At 40.2% G+C, this 16179-nt stretch overlaps 1 protein-coding gene across 3 annotated transcripts in view; it reads left to right on the top strand.

Moving 5' to 3' along the window:
• The window catches only part of LOC109420550 (chaoptin), a 611746-nt gene that overhangs the window by 333405 nt on the left and 262162 nt on the right, over positions 1-16179 (top strand). Inside the window, exon 1 of one of the 3 annotated variants that reach the window (XM_062850198.1) lies at positions 1257-2098. The exons of the other annotated variants lie outside the window; for them this stretch is intronic. The gene's annotated coding sequence lies outside the window, so the exon portion shown is untranslated. Of the gene's footprint in view, positions 1-1256; positions 2099-16179 lie in introns of those variants that run through there. 3 annotated transcript variants of the gene reach the window in all.

The following is a 16179-nucleotide window of genomic DNA, read 5'->3' as shown; positions in this document are numbered from 1 at the left end:
GGCCTTCTATCAAAAAGTCATTTTTGGAGTGAACATATAGCCTTTCCAGTACACTTAGTGTACGAGAAAGGCAAAAATTACATTTTGCCTTTCTCGTACACTAAGTGTACTGGAAAGGCTATATGTTCACTCCAAAAATGACTTTTTGATAGAAGGCCCGGAGGGTCGAGTCACATATACCAATCAACTCAGCTCGACGAATTGAGGTGGTGTCTGTGTGTGTGTATGTATGTGTGTGTGTGTGTATGTATGTGTGTGTGTATGTGTGTGTACAAAAAAAACTCACATCACTTTTTGGCAGTAAACCTCAACCGATTTTAATGACCAATGGTTCATTCGACGCGGAATCTGGTCCCATTGTTTCCTATTGAAAATGGTTCGGATCGGTCCAGCCGTTCCGGAGTTATGGCCATTTAGGTGTTCCGGATCGGTACCCCAGGAAGGGGCCAGATATGAAAACGCTACAAACCCATTCATGTGACACATCAAACCACGGCACTTTCGAAAACATGATGAACGGTAAACAGGAAAATAGTCTCGGACCATATCTGAACCGGTCTAGGAACCGGTAGTGTTCCGGAACCGGTTCCGGGTGACCCGCCGGAAGTGGCCAAATATGAAAGTGAACCAAACCCTTCATGCGACACATCAAACAGCGGATTTTTCGATAACCTGATAAACAGTAGGCAGGAAAACATTCTCAGACCATATCTGAACCGGTAGTATTCCGGAACCGGTTCTGGGAGTTCCGCCGGAAGTGGCTAAATATGAAAGTGAACCAAACCCATGCATGCGATACATCAAACAGCGGCTTTTTCGATAGCCTGATGAACAGTAGGCAGGAAAATATTCTCGGACCATATCTGAACCGGTAGTGTTCCGGAACCGGTTCCGGGTGATCCGCCGGAAGTGGCCAAATATGAATGTGAACCAAAGCCATACATGCGGTTTATCAAACAGCGGGTTTTTCGATAACCTGATAAACAGTAGGCAGGAAAACATTCTCAGACCATATCTGAACCGGTAGTATTCCGGAACCGGTTCTGGGAGTTCCGCCGGAACTGGCTAAATATGAAAGTGAACCAAACCCATGCATGCGATACATCAAACAGCGGCTTTTTCGATAGCCTGATGAACAGTACCCAGTAAACATTTTGGTCTGTATAATTTTCGATTTGCATCATCATATAAAAACCAAATTAATCCTATAAGATGCACAAATCTGCTATATACGTACCAAAGTGGAGGCCATATACGCACTCCTGGCGACTTTTTTCGACTTGCCATAATCGCTATTACGATGTCTAAAATTATTGGCATAAATTAAAAAAAAAATACATCCTAGTCTAGAACACGGAGCCTCGAGATCCACAATTCGAAACCTTACCACTGTACCAACAACTCACTCTTGAGGTGGATCGAATTTATGCCCATGTTATTTTATCATATGCTTAACGTCACATACACAGTTTGTAAACCAAATCTTACAAGTCCATGCGATTTTCTTCGGAACTTTTCAGACTTGATAAACGATCTGTCAGTTTGTGGAAATTCTGCTTGTCCGTCGGTCTCCTTCAGAACAAACAAACGCGCTCGGTGTTGATTCGACGTCGTGTCGCGAAATATTCCGCTTGTGCAGTAATTTAGATCATAAAATCCGCTCGCGCTCATCCATCATCGAATTCCGGCAAAAAATAGCTGTGTTTCGGCGCCGCATCGGACATCTTTGCACCGCAGAAAGCCCAAATCAAGTGATACCACCGAGTGTATCAGTGCGCCACCACCGTAGTACCTACCGGAAAAGTGTTCCGTTGATACCTAGCGATGCAGTGTAACAGTGATTATGTTGAGCGGGGGTGTTATTTGTAACTGTTTGGAATGGTCCTTAGTCTAGAACCGGATTATGTGTAAAGTTTGATTGCACTCGCAGGGTGCGTCTGATCGTTCAGAACAAGCAGGCAACAGATCATTTGCAGCACAGCCGGATGGGTCTGGTAAGGTGGCAAACATTCTCCACACTTCTAGGCGGCGCCGCCGTTTGTCGCTGTATGGAAATCGACGAAGAAGGTGAATTGGACCCGGGAGGCATGTTAAACATGTAAGTTTTTCTAGTTTGTTTCTAAAATATAATCTTTCTCATAGCTCCGACTTTACAATGAACTTGAATTTCATCTGTTATGACTTGGTTTGTTTACATTTCAGTTAGTCGTTAAAGAATCGCATCGGCGATTTATATACAATTTGTTTAAGATGTCGCGTCGCATCATTTGGCGTATTGTGCGATGCTGATTTATAGCGAATGAAAATGCGATTCCGCATACACTTCGTTATACGATATGTGGTTATCTGGGTAGGCAGGAAATTATTCTCGGACCATATATGAACCGGTAGTGTGCCAGAACCGGTTCTGGATGTTCCGCCGGAAGTGGCTAAATATGAAAGTGAACCAAACCCATGCATGCGATACAACAAACAGCGGCTTTTTCGATAGCCTGATGAACAGTGGGCAGGGAAACATTCTCAGACCATATTGGAACCGGTAGTGTTACTCAACCGGTTCCAGATGTCACGCCGGAAATAGTCAAGTATAAAAGTTAACCAATCCCTTACATGCGACGCATCAAATCGCAAGCTCTTCAGGCAACCTGATAAACGGTTAATAAAAGAGAATAGTTTCAGATCATATTTGGATCAACCGATAGAGTTCCGGAACCGGTTCCGGGTGTCCCGCTGGAAGTGGTCAAATGTAGTAGATATCAAAACCCATGCCTGTGGCACATTAAACAGCGGCTTTTTAAATAACGTGATGAACGATTAGTTAGAAAATAGGCTCAGCCCAGAACGAAGATCTTTATAAAGGCTACCGATAATGTTCCAGGGCCGATCTAGGGTGTCCAGCCGGAAGTGGCCAAATGCCAAAAAGAACCAAACCTATGCATGCGACACATCGAACCGCGGTTTTTTTTAAACCATGAGGAACGATTAGCAAGAAAATAGGCTCAGACCACATTAGAGGCTACCGATAGTGATGCAAAACCAGCATTGGGTGCTTCCTAGGATGCTTCGCAGGAACTTCAAAAATGAACAAAGTCAATGCAAGCGATAAACATGTGTAAGAAAACATAATCTTGACTGAACTAAGGCCACATACATACAGACGTCTTACTCTACTCACTCTCCATCGTCCTTGTTTTCAACGGTTGAAACAAATATTAATCGTTTTTGCTCGTTTGACGTCTACTCACTACCAACATCAAGCCGCGTAACGATGAATATAATAGCAATATGTTACAAATGATATGTCTGTTTATCTGTACTAAAGCAATCTCATCAAATCACTGAGGTGTAAAAATATACAGTAGGATAGGTCAACGATATATGAGAAAATTATCGCATCATCCCCGGAGAAAGTTTTTTCAATCCTCTACTGGGAATTTTCTTATGGGATTTAGTATGGGTAATTTCACTTGCTTGCATTTTTTGTCAAATTTTACATGAATTTTGTAACCTATGATAATAAAATATAGCCTAAAGTGTGAAGAAAAAACTATGTCGAAGACCGTAAAGCAGGGATGTCCAACATACGGCCCGCGGAATCGATGAATGAAACTTGGCCCAAGGATTGAAATATTTGAAGATATTTCATATTTACATAAAATTTAATATTAAAATTAAACTCGAAATAGGTAGAGTGTTTTGTTAAAAATTTTCAAAGATTAAAAAATTTAAATTCATAAATTTAAAAATTTTAAACTTGAAAGGTACTGCCAAATTTGAAGCAGAATTTCAGCAAAATTTACTGAATTTCAGAAAAACGTTGCTGCTGAACAGCAGAGTTTACTGAACAAATCAGGGAAGTTTGCTGAATTTCAGCAAATTGTTTGCTGCAACCTGCAGTTCGGCAAAATTCAGAAAAAAAGTATTCAGGGTGATTTTTGCAAAAAATCGAGAATTCTTGCTCACATTTTTATGACCCAAATGATGTCAGTGTTGTGATTTGCCGCGAGAACGGGTACAAAATTTCACTGTTGCATTCATGCTTTCGAAATTTGATGTCGAAATTTAATGTCTTGCCCGTCGACTGGTATGGAGTATCACTTGTGGCCCGCGGCCACGAAAGGTTGAGCAGGCCTGCCGTAAAGTCATCTGTGATTGTGAAAGACGTTATATCCTAGCTTGTAATTATCGTCTTGATGTTGATCGGTCTTCAGTGATAGTGAAGGTGCTCAAGCAGTCAACTGAAAATTCTGATATTTTTCAGCCTAGTCTATACGTTTAACGTAACGTCGGAATATGTTCAACTAATAAATTTCCCAATTTTATTAAAATTATTGCTTTTCTAAATAAGGTATTCTCAGGATTCAGGAACAGTTCGCATTACGTCGACGGAAAGATCATGCTTCGGAATGATGGCCCTAGCACAGAATCTAGCTAAACAAACAATAGCAGAAGATTCCAAAAACAGGGACCGAATTCTAAACCGCCCGATAGGTAGGAGATTGTCCACATCACGACGGTTTCAAACCGATCGGACTCAATAAATACCAAAACTTTCGTATGACATTTTTAAGTTAGGCAAGGCCATCATGACTAGGAAACCTTGACCGATTGAACCCTTGAAACGGCCCCATACAGATCGAAACGTCGGAAAAAATCATAAACTAGTGTTTTCGTTTCCCCCAAAAGGCTGAAGCCAACATTCTGAAGCAAAATAATCCCAGTCGTATCCCAACCAAGGAAAGATCATGGGTACATGTTTGACGAGAAAGGCACTATCACCACTAGGTGGATTAATCTGGGGTTTTTTCTAGAAAAATCCAAAAAGTGTCAACCCATGATAACTTTTTTCAACGTTTAAAAAGTACCTAGGTTTTAATAGTTTGTGAAGCATTTACATATTGTAAGTGTACGTTCAAAATTTCATTCAATTCGGTTCACTGGTTTCCGAGATATGACACCGCAAAAATGAGTTGTATGAAAAATAGTGTTTTACCCGAACGGTACTAACTTTGCGAAATACTAATCAATCGAGCCCAAATTTGTAACAATGATGTACACATAATAGGTTGACAAACAGTCAAAATTTGAGATTTTTTGATGCGCTCTATGAAAAGTTATAGCTTGTTGAACTTTTTTGAGAGAGAAAAAAAAGTTGCCTATCCCAAACATTTTGGCCATCCCCTGTATATGCATCTACATCATACGTTTACGTTGGATGAAAATTACCTAAGTCTCTCTCTCTTCTTGGCGTAACGTCCTCATTGGGACAAAGCCTGCTTCTCAGCTTAGTGTTCTATGAGTACTTCCACAATTATTAACTGAGAGCTTCCTCTGCCAATGACCATTTTGCATGTGTATATCGTGTGGCAGGCACGAAGATACTCTATGCCCAAGGAAGTCAAAGAAATTTCCTTTACGAAAAGATCCTGGACCGACCGGGAATCGAACCCGTCACCCTCAACATGGTCATGCTGAATTACCTAAGTAAGATGTAGAATAAAATATTCAGAAACTGTTCAACACTTGGGTAGTGTTCAACAATTAGCGAATTACCCTATTTCATGAAATTTCGAATGAAATAATCCGAGATTGCCTTGGTGATCGCGACGTTTAATCAGGAAAACAATGGATTAGCGGTTCACGTTGTTAAGTGAATTCCCCTAATGTTTAACGATCAATCAGAGCAAATTTCAGCTACTAATAGGCCCACTATATGTTAAAATACCCTATGTTAGATTTGTGACACAAACTTCCGAATACTTTGGAGGCTTGAGACTAGCTCTGGGAAGAAAACTTCAACAGACCATGATGGGTGATCGTGATACAGTGTCGGACAAAACAATATGACCACCTGATATTTTTCATACAAAATGGCCAAGTTTGACGATGTAATGCTCGATTTCTAGTGAGCCAATTTGGCTGAAATTTTGACAGTCGTCATGGAGTGCAGTGAATTTTGATGTGTATTTAATTGTTGAGTTTTGTTCACATCATCAAAAAATACAGATATACGAATTGACTAAATAATAGGACTGCTTTCAGATTGGCATTACCAAAGGATATATGGGAATATCTGATGCCTGATGATTGATAAACAAACTCTAAACTTAAGGAAGCCATTTTTTATCTGTGTTAACGAGATTTTTAGCCCAGGGCTTGTTCATCGCGGGACCCACGCTTTACTTCCCTTCCGAAGGAAGAACTCCCATTTTGCGAGTTTGTACTGATTTATCGACCGTATTCTATAATTAACTTGATGATTTTGTGGCTATATCGGTCTCTTTCTACTCATAAGTATAAGGGAGTAGAGATCAAAGTGGATAATGAAATGATAGATATGATAGCGAATTCTGTAGAGACCGTAGAAAGAGACCGATATAGCCACAAAATCATCAAGTTAATTTGCGAGTTTGTCGGGAGTGGGATTCGATCCCAGGTCCTCGGCGTGATAGTCAAGTGTTCTAACCATCACACCAGGTCCGCTCAAAGGATGCCAATTAAACTTGGGGACATTATTATTGAATTGACTACAAATAACCATCATACAAATCTGGTGTTGTTGTTTTGTCGCACCGTATGTCTGTAACTTTTGAAGTAGTGAATGGAACTCAAACAATTCAATACTAATCGAATTTCACGTGCATGTCGGCTACTAAAATTTCAGTCAAATCGGGTAACTAGAAACCGAGGACTATATCGTCAAACTTGACCATTTTGTATTAAATAGGACCGGTGACCATTGCATGTCAAGAATCAGTGAAAACTATTGATGGTTCTGAGATGAATGCCCTCTAGGGTAAAATCTCAAAAAAAAAAAAAAAAAACTATTGATGGTTAGCAAAATGATCAAATTTATTTATTTATTTAATAAACAAAACGATCAAATTTGAGCAAAAACATGTAAAATTCATAAAAAAATAAAAAAAAGGCCCGTATTTTCTGCTACCAGCAAAAGGGGGACTTGAGGGTTAAAGTTTGAAAGGAAATAAGATATTGCATTTCTACCAAAAGAAGATCGCCCCGGGTGTTTAGGGTTAATTGGCACAGACTTACGTGAGTAATCTTAAACCTACAAAGTGAGTCATAAGAGATATTCTACTGGTATGGTCAATGAGCTATACCTGAAGGATTTCAACATAAACGTTCTCATTCGATGCCATGAGCGTCGATTTGCTGGAGATTTTTGACAACACCATTTTATTATGATCGACGTTTTTATTACTTCGTATTTTTAAGATGTGCATATGCACACATCTTCGTCAATCACGTAAAATAAGCTCATGTAGTTAGGATGTTGAGACTTCCACAGCAAGTGAAAAATGACGCTGGAAATGTTGTTCGAAAGAAATGGTGGATTTTCCCATGACTTTTTTGGTTCATAGCCACTACCTTGCACTATGGGCCAGAAATCGAAATTTCGCGACAAAATTCAAAAAAGTTGTTTTTTTTTTAAGATCAATCAATTTTCATATATGTATGAATGTTTGGGCTATGTTTGATTGTATACCGACTGATTTTTTGATTTGTAACGAAATTGTATCGTTTTTTGTATGGAGAAACTTCTTATAAGCGAAAATTTTCTTTAAGTTTGAATTACAATTTTACAATGTTTACTCAAATTGTACAGTTTATTTGCCAATTTGTTCAAAAAGTAGAAGTATTCGACATGCAACCGATCTAGGAAGCTAGTTGAGATTCTTCTTTTTCGAATGCTACTGGACTTTTTTGCGGGAATTTGCGGGAAACCAAAATAGAATGATTTAAGCGCATGCGTTAATTTTGCAATGTTTTACGCTGTGCTTTAATAACCATCCACTCTTAGACAGCCTTTTGCCATTGCGACGCAATCTCTTTATAGCTTGCGAAACAATACACATAGCAACATACTACTATTATTCTGGAAGGTTTCGTTTCAGGTAAGACTGAAAAATGTAAACACAAATAGTGACATCACTATTTGACACGCGTTCTTATGGGAGCTCGCTTTGCTTGTAGTAGTGACATGATTTGCACCAGACATGGATCTCACGCACACGAAGTATCTTCTTCCCCACCTCTATTAGACTCTCATTGGGTAAGACTGTGATTGTAGACGTTTAAATCAATATCACACACTTATAAATTATGATTTTCAATAATCTCAATTTATGTATATATGTCATGTATGTATAGTTTTTGGTGAAAAAAAAAATCGCTGCTCAGGTGTTTCAGATGTCCGGAATTTGGCAGAATGCCACTTGGCCGAATAATGTTCAAAATAATTCAGAGATCTCTTTTCACATTCTAGCTGCCAATTTGATCATCATTAATTTTTCCTTCTTCCTTCCTTCAATCATTGACTATTCTTTCTTATTTTACAATTCAGGGATTTGTTGGCGTTAAAACTGTCAATATGTTATCAGAGATTTTTCCTCCTTTTAATCAAAGGGGATTATTTTGAGTTATACTGACGTGGTGAACAGTGGCACGATCGTTTCTTCTTCAGCCAAACGGCATTTAGCCAAATGACGTTCGGCCAAATGGCGTTCGGCCAAGCGGCAATCAACCAAATGACACTCGGCCAAATGACTTGGAGTCGGTATTTGAACAATAAATTGTGTTCGCTCTTCGATCATATGTATAAGTGGGATGGATATATTTGCGATTAGGGAAAAGATTTGATTTTCCTTAATATATCTAAAATGCCGTGTCATTGATAGGCTTGGTAGCTAAGTCGGTAAAGCACTTGTGTAGCATATAAGGGTCTTGAGTTTAAATCTCACTTGAGCTGTGGATTTGTTCCTAAATTCACTAATAATGTATCCATCTGTACATATGTATGTACGTTGAGATTATTTAAAATTCTAATTTTGATTGATATACCGAAACTTTGCACATTGAGTAAGTCTGTGGTCTTGATTTAAAAGCTTATAATCACATTTATATTTGAAACAAAACCTTCCTGAATGAAAGTTATTTGTTGCTTTGTATATTGTTTCGCAAGCCATAAAGTCATAGCGTCGTAATGGCAAGAGTGGATGATTATTGAAGCACAGCGTGAAATATTGTAAAATTTAAGCAAGTACTAAAATCACTCTAACTTGGCTTCCCGCAAATTCCCGCAAAAAAGTCCGGTTGCATTCGAAAAAGAAGAGTCTAAACTAGCATCCTAAACCGGTTGCATGTCGAATACGGTCGAATACTCCTACTTTTTGAACACATTGGCAAATAAATCGCAAAATTTGAGTAAATATTGTAAAATTTATTTTTAAACTTAAAAACATCGCAATTTGTGCATGAAACATGCAAAAAATACTAAATTTACTCTTAGGAAATGTATGCGTTATATTATTTAATCACATTTTTCACCACAAATCACATTTTTCTTAATATTGGTTAAATTCGAGAATTTTCGCTCATAAGAAGTTTCTCCATACAAAAAACGATACAATTTTGTTACAAATCGAAAAAATCAGTCGGTATATAATCAAACATAGCCCACACAATCATACAAATATGAAAATTGATTGATCTTAGAAAAACAACTTTTTTGACTTTTGTCGCGAAATTTTGATTTCTGGCCCATAGTGCCTTGTTAGTTTCCGACTCGAAAAAGTATTGCCTTGTAACTGACCCTTAAGTAATCCGAACAGAATCCAAGCGGTTGCGATTACGCAACTGCTTGGCATACTACAGTAGAACGCAGACGTTTATTGCCCCGAAGAAAAATTCCTCCGACAATCGCATCGTTCCCTCGCCATCTAGTACTTCAAGCAAGCGTGGGTGCGCTGCGCACCCACCACGCCGCCCCAAAGAAGGTGGTATTTCCATCGTTATTTTGTCATGCTTGGCGCGTTCATCATTGTTGCGTCTCTCGTTGCGGATGGGCAACGTGAAAGGGGACCGCCGGGGACAGGACACTACACGCTAAAACTGTTCAGCACTAAAATGTGTAAGACCTACTCATAAGTGCATAATTTCCAGACCACACAAAAATGTGTAGCAGTTACACATTCTCAAAAAACAGCTCGTACACTCTTCTAGATGCGAAATGTTGATTTTTTTTTGTTTTCCAAGGTCACTAGTAATCCTACCTAGATTGGCGTACAAAAAATTTTGCGATTTTAACAATTTTGTGGACACTGGAGCTGATTTTGTAAATGTGCAAGGGTTACACATTTTTGGTGTAGTCTGGAAATTATGCACTTTAGTGCTGAGCGGCGTTAGCGTGTACAGCTAACTGTGTCGGAAAGCGATCTCGCCGGAGTGCTTTGAATGCACAAGATGCTCCAGGGAAACCCCCGGTTGGAATCATCGGTAATGGAGAACGTGACCCGGACTGTGATTGCTGCATTCTGGTAGCGGGATTCATCCTTCGGAGAATGTTTTGTCGTCGGGGGGAGTTGAGTCTTATCTTTCATTGTTTATTTCTTAATATTCAAGAGGCACTGATTGCTTCCCACTTGAGTGCAACGATTCTATGGATATTTAATAAGACATTTTCTTTTAATATTCTGTTAGAAATTTAATTGGGTATAGAAAAAGCTGGAAAGTGGAAGCTAGAAACTAGATGTTTAAAAATTGTTGCTAGAATATAACCTGAAATCTAAAAACTGCAAGATGGACGAACCCACAAAATAGAACCCATGGGCTTGAAGCAAAAATGAGGTAGAAAGCTATAAATCTGTGTTGGAATCTTGTATACAGATTTGAGCTTCTGCTAAATGATACAAGATAAAATTAGAAATCTGTAGCAAAATACCAGAAATTAAGAGATAATGAGTACATAAGAAGAAATATGTTAAATTCTAAGAACTCTTCCTTTTAGTTGAAGTATCTTCTTGCTTGAAATACATTCAAACTAGAATAATTTGAACATGCTACATCTTTAGTCAACCAGTTTGGTCATCAGCAATCCCGTGTTACAATCGCATGGATTTATTTCTGAAATTTTGTTGACCATGCTCTAACACGAGCTCATTTGCAAATAAATGAATTCGTCTGACCTCACCGTGTATCACCATTCTCACAAAACCATTTCAATCTTCTGCCAACTAAAATCCATCGTGTCATCTCTTGAAAAATCACATCCCCCATTCTAAATGACATGCAACCCCCCGAATGAGCTAGCTGGATGGAATTGGTTTTATTTGTCTAGACATATTTCAAGTGACGTCAGTTGACCTTCTGCTTACATTCTCCGTTCATGTCCCCCTCCCGCCCGGATCCCCACATGGAAATAAATGTCATTCCTTGGGTCACAAAATCACTTTTCACTATGTTAGCCCAGTGACTCTTAATGTCGGTCCTCGTCGTCATCAAGAATGTTGTTCCGGATGAGGGAGCTGCTGGCTGGAGCCCTTTGTCACCAAGAAGGATCACGGTCCAGTGAAGTCCACCCGAATCGAGTTGCTAGGAATTAGTTGGCATCATGCAACCTAGCAGCAGCAGCACAAACCAAAGCCTCAAATGTGACATTCTGTGGGCCACTGCTGAAGGAAATCACTCAGCCAGAAGACATTCTCCGGCAGAATAAGAGGTTGCCGCTTGACGAAGCCTGATGGAAGTGGGTTTCTATGCTGGTGCGATTGTGCAATCCAGGCGCTGAGACACTCTGCACTGTGGATTAGATGTTTTGATGTGTTTCCAAAAAAAAGAAGGTATACAATATGTTTCTACAAATTAATCAAGTGAGTTAAATAAGATTTTAGCTTATATTCGAACCTTCATTCCATTCATTTAATTTATTTAGGTCAACATCAAAATACTGTGTCAACAATTTGTCGTGTTCTTCCAGCTTTTGTGACCTTCCGGATGCTAGATTCGCAGTAGAGTGCTGCGTGCTCGTGGTTCACCGTTTCCTGCACACTGCCAAAGATGGTCCTAAGCACCCGACGCTCAAATACTTCAAGTACTTGTATGTCCTTGAGCATAGTTCAGGTCTCGTGCTGATGAAGCACCACCGATCAGCGTTTTGTACATGGTGCATTGGGTGCGAGTTGCTATCATAACAATGTTGCCTAGTTTTGCCCTGTCGTTCGCGGTTCCACCTGCCAGTTTGATACGTTCAACATCAGTCCAACCTTTGTTGCTTCATGTTTCAGGCAGATGTACATTTCTGCCACCGTTTCAAATGTTCTAGCGATAATATTGATGTCGCATAACACCTTCCTCGGCGATATTGAACAGCAGGCCTGAGCGTTCATCAACTTGTCGCAGTCCAAGGCGAGATTCAAACCAACTAGACAGATCGCCTCGAAACCCTTACGTAGTTTTTTACACCGTCCATCGTTGCATTCTTCAGTCTTGTGAGTTAACCGGAGAAGCCGTTCTCGTCCATGATTTTCCATAACTTTGTGTAATCGATACTGCCTTGGAGTCGATGATAGTGGTGCGTTGGGACCTGTTCAACTTTGGAGGATTTGGCGCACGGTGAAGATCTACTCCGTTGTCGACCGGCCAACGACGAAACTGGTTTGATAGCTTCCCACAAACTCATTTACATCAGGAGGAAGACGACGAGCGGCATTCAGAACTCTGATCGCTCGGAAGTTCTCACACTCCCACTTCTCACATTTGTTGTAGATGGAACATATGACCTCTTCGTTCCCCTTCTCCAAGCAGACAGCCAACTTTACCGCTAAGCTATCATCCTTATCAGATGACTTGTTGTTCTTGAGCTAATGAATAGCATCATTAACTTCCCTCAACGTGGAAGTCGGCTCATTGCTGCTCCCTGTTGTATTGACGCAGTCATTTCTCCTGCTGCCTTGGTCCTCCATATCTGTGTTCCAGCACTATTCTGGTGTTTGTTGTTGTGCTGCTTCTACCTTGCGATCACCACACGTCCGTCAAGATGCTTCCGTCACATTTCTGCTTGCGGTACGACGCCTTTGCGAGATGCTGTGAGCTTCTGGTAAAACTTTCGTGTTTCTTATGAACGACAGAGCAGTTCCACTTGTTCACACTCCACTTCTTCCAGGCAGCGTGTAACAAATAATACATTGGAACCTTATAAATGTACATTTTATTTTCCGTATCGGGCTCCACTTTTGGGAACAAGATACGAAAAATAAAATGGAACTTAATAAATGCACAAAACACAAACATGCAACAGATAGCATTAATTGTGCCCAGTTATCTAAATAGATAACGTGGTCCAATCCCAGGATGACGAGGTTTCATTTTTTGTTCTTGGTCCATCAGTCAATCCTGTAATCGTATTTCTTCTGTTATCGGGCTAAATTTCTGTTATGTGTTACATGTTTAAGGTGACTTGGTGCATCACAGTATTTTCATAGGAATCATTGACTTTTCAATGTTCAATGATTGTTTGCCTCGCTTTTTTGAAGTGATAAAAACCGGGCAATTCTGCAGCCACGCAGCAGAAAAAGTATCACCACACTCACCACGAGTGAACATATGGGATGATACATTTTCATACAAATATGCGCTTTGGTGATTGAGTTTTATCACTTTGAAATTTTGAGCGAGATTTCAATGATGCTGATGACGCACTACGCGTCCTTAAGGTTAGTGCATTTGTAATGTTCAATATTGTTTTTCGTATCTAAGTTCCCAGACGTGGGGCCCGATACGGAAAATAAAATGTACATTTTTAAGGTTCCAATTTATCTGTTACAAGAGCTTTTTCTTCCAAAAGAGGCGGGTCTGCTGTTTCCGTATTTATATCGTTCTCCGTTCTGCCGAGTCCCGTGCTGCAGCATGACAACCCTTGTTGCGTTTTTTTTTTCAAAAATTTCCCTACTCTCATCGTTGAATCAATCGTTTCTCTGGCTCCGTTCCACTTTATCCTACGTTGGTCACAGCAGCATTATTTATGGCTGCTTTTATTGTACTCCAGCATACCTCGAGAGGGGCTTATAGTATATGCTGGTGCCACGATAAGTCCTGACGTCGATAAAGCCAGAGAAGTACCATCTGTCAATTAGGACGTGGTCGATTTGGGATGCCGTCTGCTGTGGTATTCTCCAGCTGTAACGATAAGGCGCTGTCCATAAACTATGTAGGCTCAATTTCTTGGGGAAAAATCCTCATGTTAGACTTTTTTTCATACAAAATTTTCGAAGTTTGTAAGAACCGTAGACTTTTTCCAGAACTCCCCCCCCCCCCCTCTAAGAGTCTATGTAGTTTATGGACAGGCCCTAATGGAGGCTGTGCTGGAAGTAGGTGAGTATGTGGTGGCTATGCTGTTAGAGGCTGCGAAATCTCTCAGTCATACGCCGTTTTCGTTCATCAGCTGGTGGGCGCTGAACATTCCAATCGTCGATATTAATTCCTCGTTCTGGCCTACCTGAGTATTTAGATCATCTATGATGATTTTTACGTCGTGTCTTGGGCAACTATCGCACTTGCGTTGAAGTTCTGTCAACATAGAATTCCCTATCCGGGTAGGCATGTGGTGACATCCGATCCTGCCTGGAAGAACAGCTCGCCATACCCTTATGAAAAACTTCTGTAACATAGCTGTAGCTCCCCTAAATCTGTTCTGAAACCTCTCTAGAACATTTTCAGGCTCCTTAGCATACTCTTCTTCCCCAGAAACACCTTGTTTATTCTTAAAAGTCTCTGAAACCTGCAACATAATTCTAGAGAAAAAGTTTTGCTCGCGGAGGTTAGAAATGAGTCGAAGAATGAGGTTCCAGGGATGTTTTTCGGTACTCCAGCAGAATTGAAGAGGGCTTGAGATCTTCAGGTGCACTTCATAGGGATTTCAGAGATGTTTCCGAGGGATTCAGGATGATCCGTGGCCGTACGTGAAACCCTTAAAAAGTCATGGAAATCCCTGAAACGCCCCTTAAACGCACATCACACCTTTTGGGATCCCCTGAAGTGCCCCTGGAACCTTCTTAAACTCTATAAAACTCCCGGAACTTAAAAATTGACCAAAAAAATGCTACGTCTTTTGTGGATGCTCCCTTAGTTCGTTAGTGATTTCAGGCAAATCCCTTTAGGATTCCACCAGTAGTTTATTACAAAATCCAAAATTTATTGCAAAAATAGTTTATTACAAAATTACAAAATCCTTCGGGATTTGCTTGTGGAATTCAACTAGGACTGTTTTTTCCTCCCTCTTCTTCTTCTTCTTCTTCTTCTTGGCGTAACGTCCTCACTGGGACAAAGCCTGCTTCTCAGCTTAGTGTTCAATGAGCACTTCCACAGTTTTTAACTGAGAGCTTCCTCTGCCAATGACCATTTTGCATGTGTATATCGTGTGGCAGGCACGAAGATACTCTATGCCCAAGGAAGTCAAGGAAATTTCCTTTACGAAAAGATCCTGGACCGACCGGGAATCGAACCCGTCACCCTCAGCATGGTCATGCTGAATACCCGTGCGTTTACCGCCTCGGCTATATGGGCCTCTTGTTTTTTCCTCCCCTGTTGGGGAAATTAAGCCACTGCGTCCAATAGGCTGAACTTTTGTGGCATCACTAGGACTTACTTTTGTGATTCCTACAGTTGTCTGGGATTCCCATAGTAGCTTCTTCTCTCACCTTTTGTGATTATTCTTGGATTGCTTTCTGGGATTCTTTCAAGAACACCTGTAATCGTGTCCTAAGGAATTTCTGCAAAAGTTATTTTAGATTCCTCCAGAAGTTCTTTTTGAGAATTCTCCAGCAGGTCCATTTGTGTTTCTTCTTGGAGTTCTACTAGATTCTCTTCTAGGATGCTTCCAAGAATTAGTTCTAAAGCTTTCTCCTGGACTTCCTCAACAATTCCTAAAAGTTTCCCGGAAATTCCTCCAGAATTACACTGGAAAATTTTCCAGAATTTCCTCAGAATTTGCTCCAGCAGTACCTCGGAAATACCTCCTGGAGCTTCCCGAGATTTTTTTCCAGTTTGTCGGAAAGCCCTCCTGAAGCTCCCGAGAAGGAGTTCGGAAGTTCTCCAGGCGTTCCTATAAAGCTTCCACAGGAATACAACAGGAATTCCTTTAGAAGAAATCCTCCAGCATTTGCAGGATTTTCCAGTACATTTCTCCATTATTTCACTGAAAAATATTGCATGAATAATTCTAAAATTCTCTCCAGGCCTTCTACTTCAGCAGTTCACCAAAAGTTCTCCAGTAATATTCCATGCTTTTTTACAGGATTTTTCCAGGATGTTCCAGAAAAAGAATACTAAAGGAGTTAATCTTGCATATTTCCACGAGTGTGTGTGTGTGTGTGTGATCCAACT

This window comes from Aedes albopictus, chromosome 2, assembly GCF_035046485.1.
Source record: "Aedes albopictus strain Foshan chromosome 2, AalbF5, whole genome shotgun sequence".
NCBI lineage: Eukaryota > Metazoa > Arthropoda > Insecta > Diptera > Culicidae > Aedes > Aedes albopictus.
The sequence above is the reverse complement of the archived record's forward strand: the minus strand, read 5'-3'. Positions and strand labels throughout refer to the sequence as shown.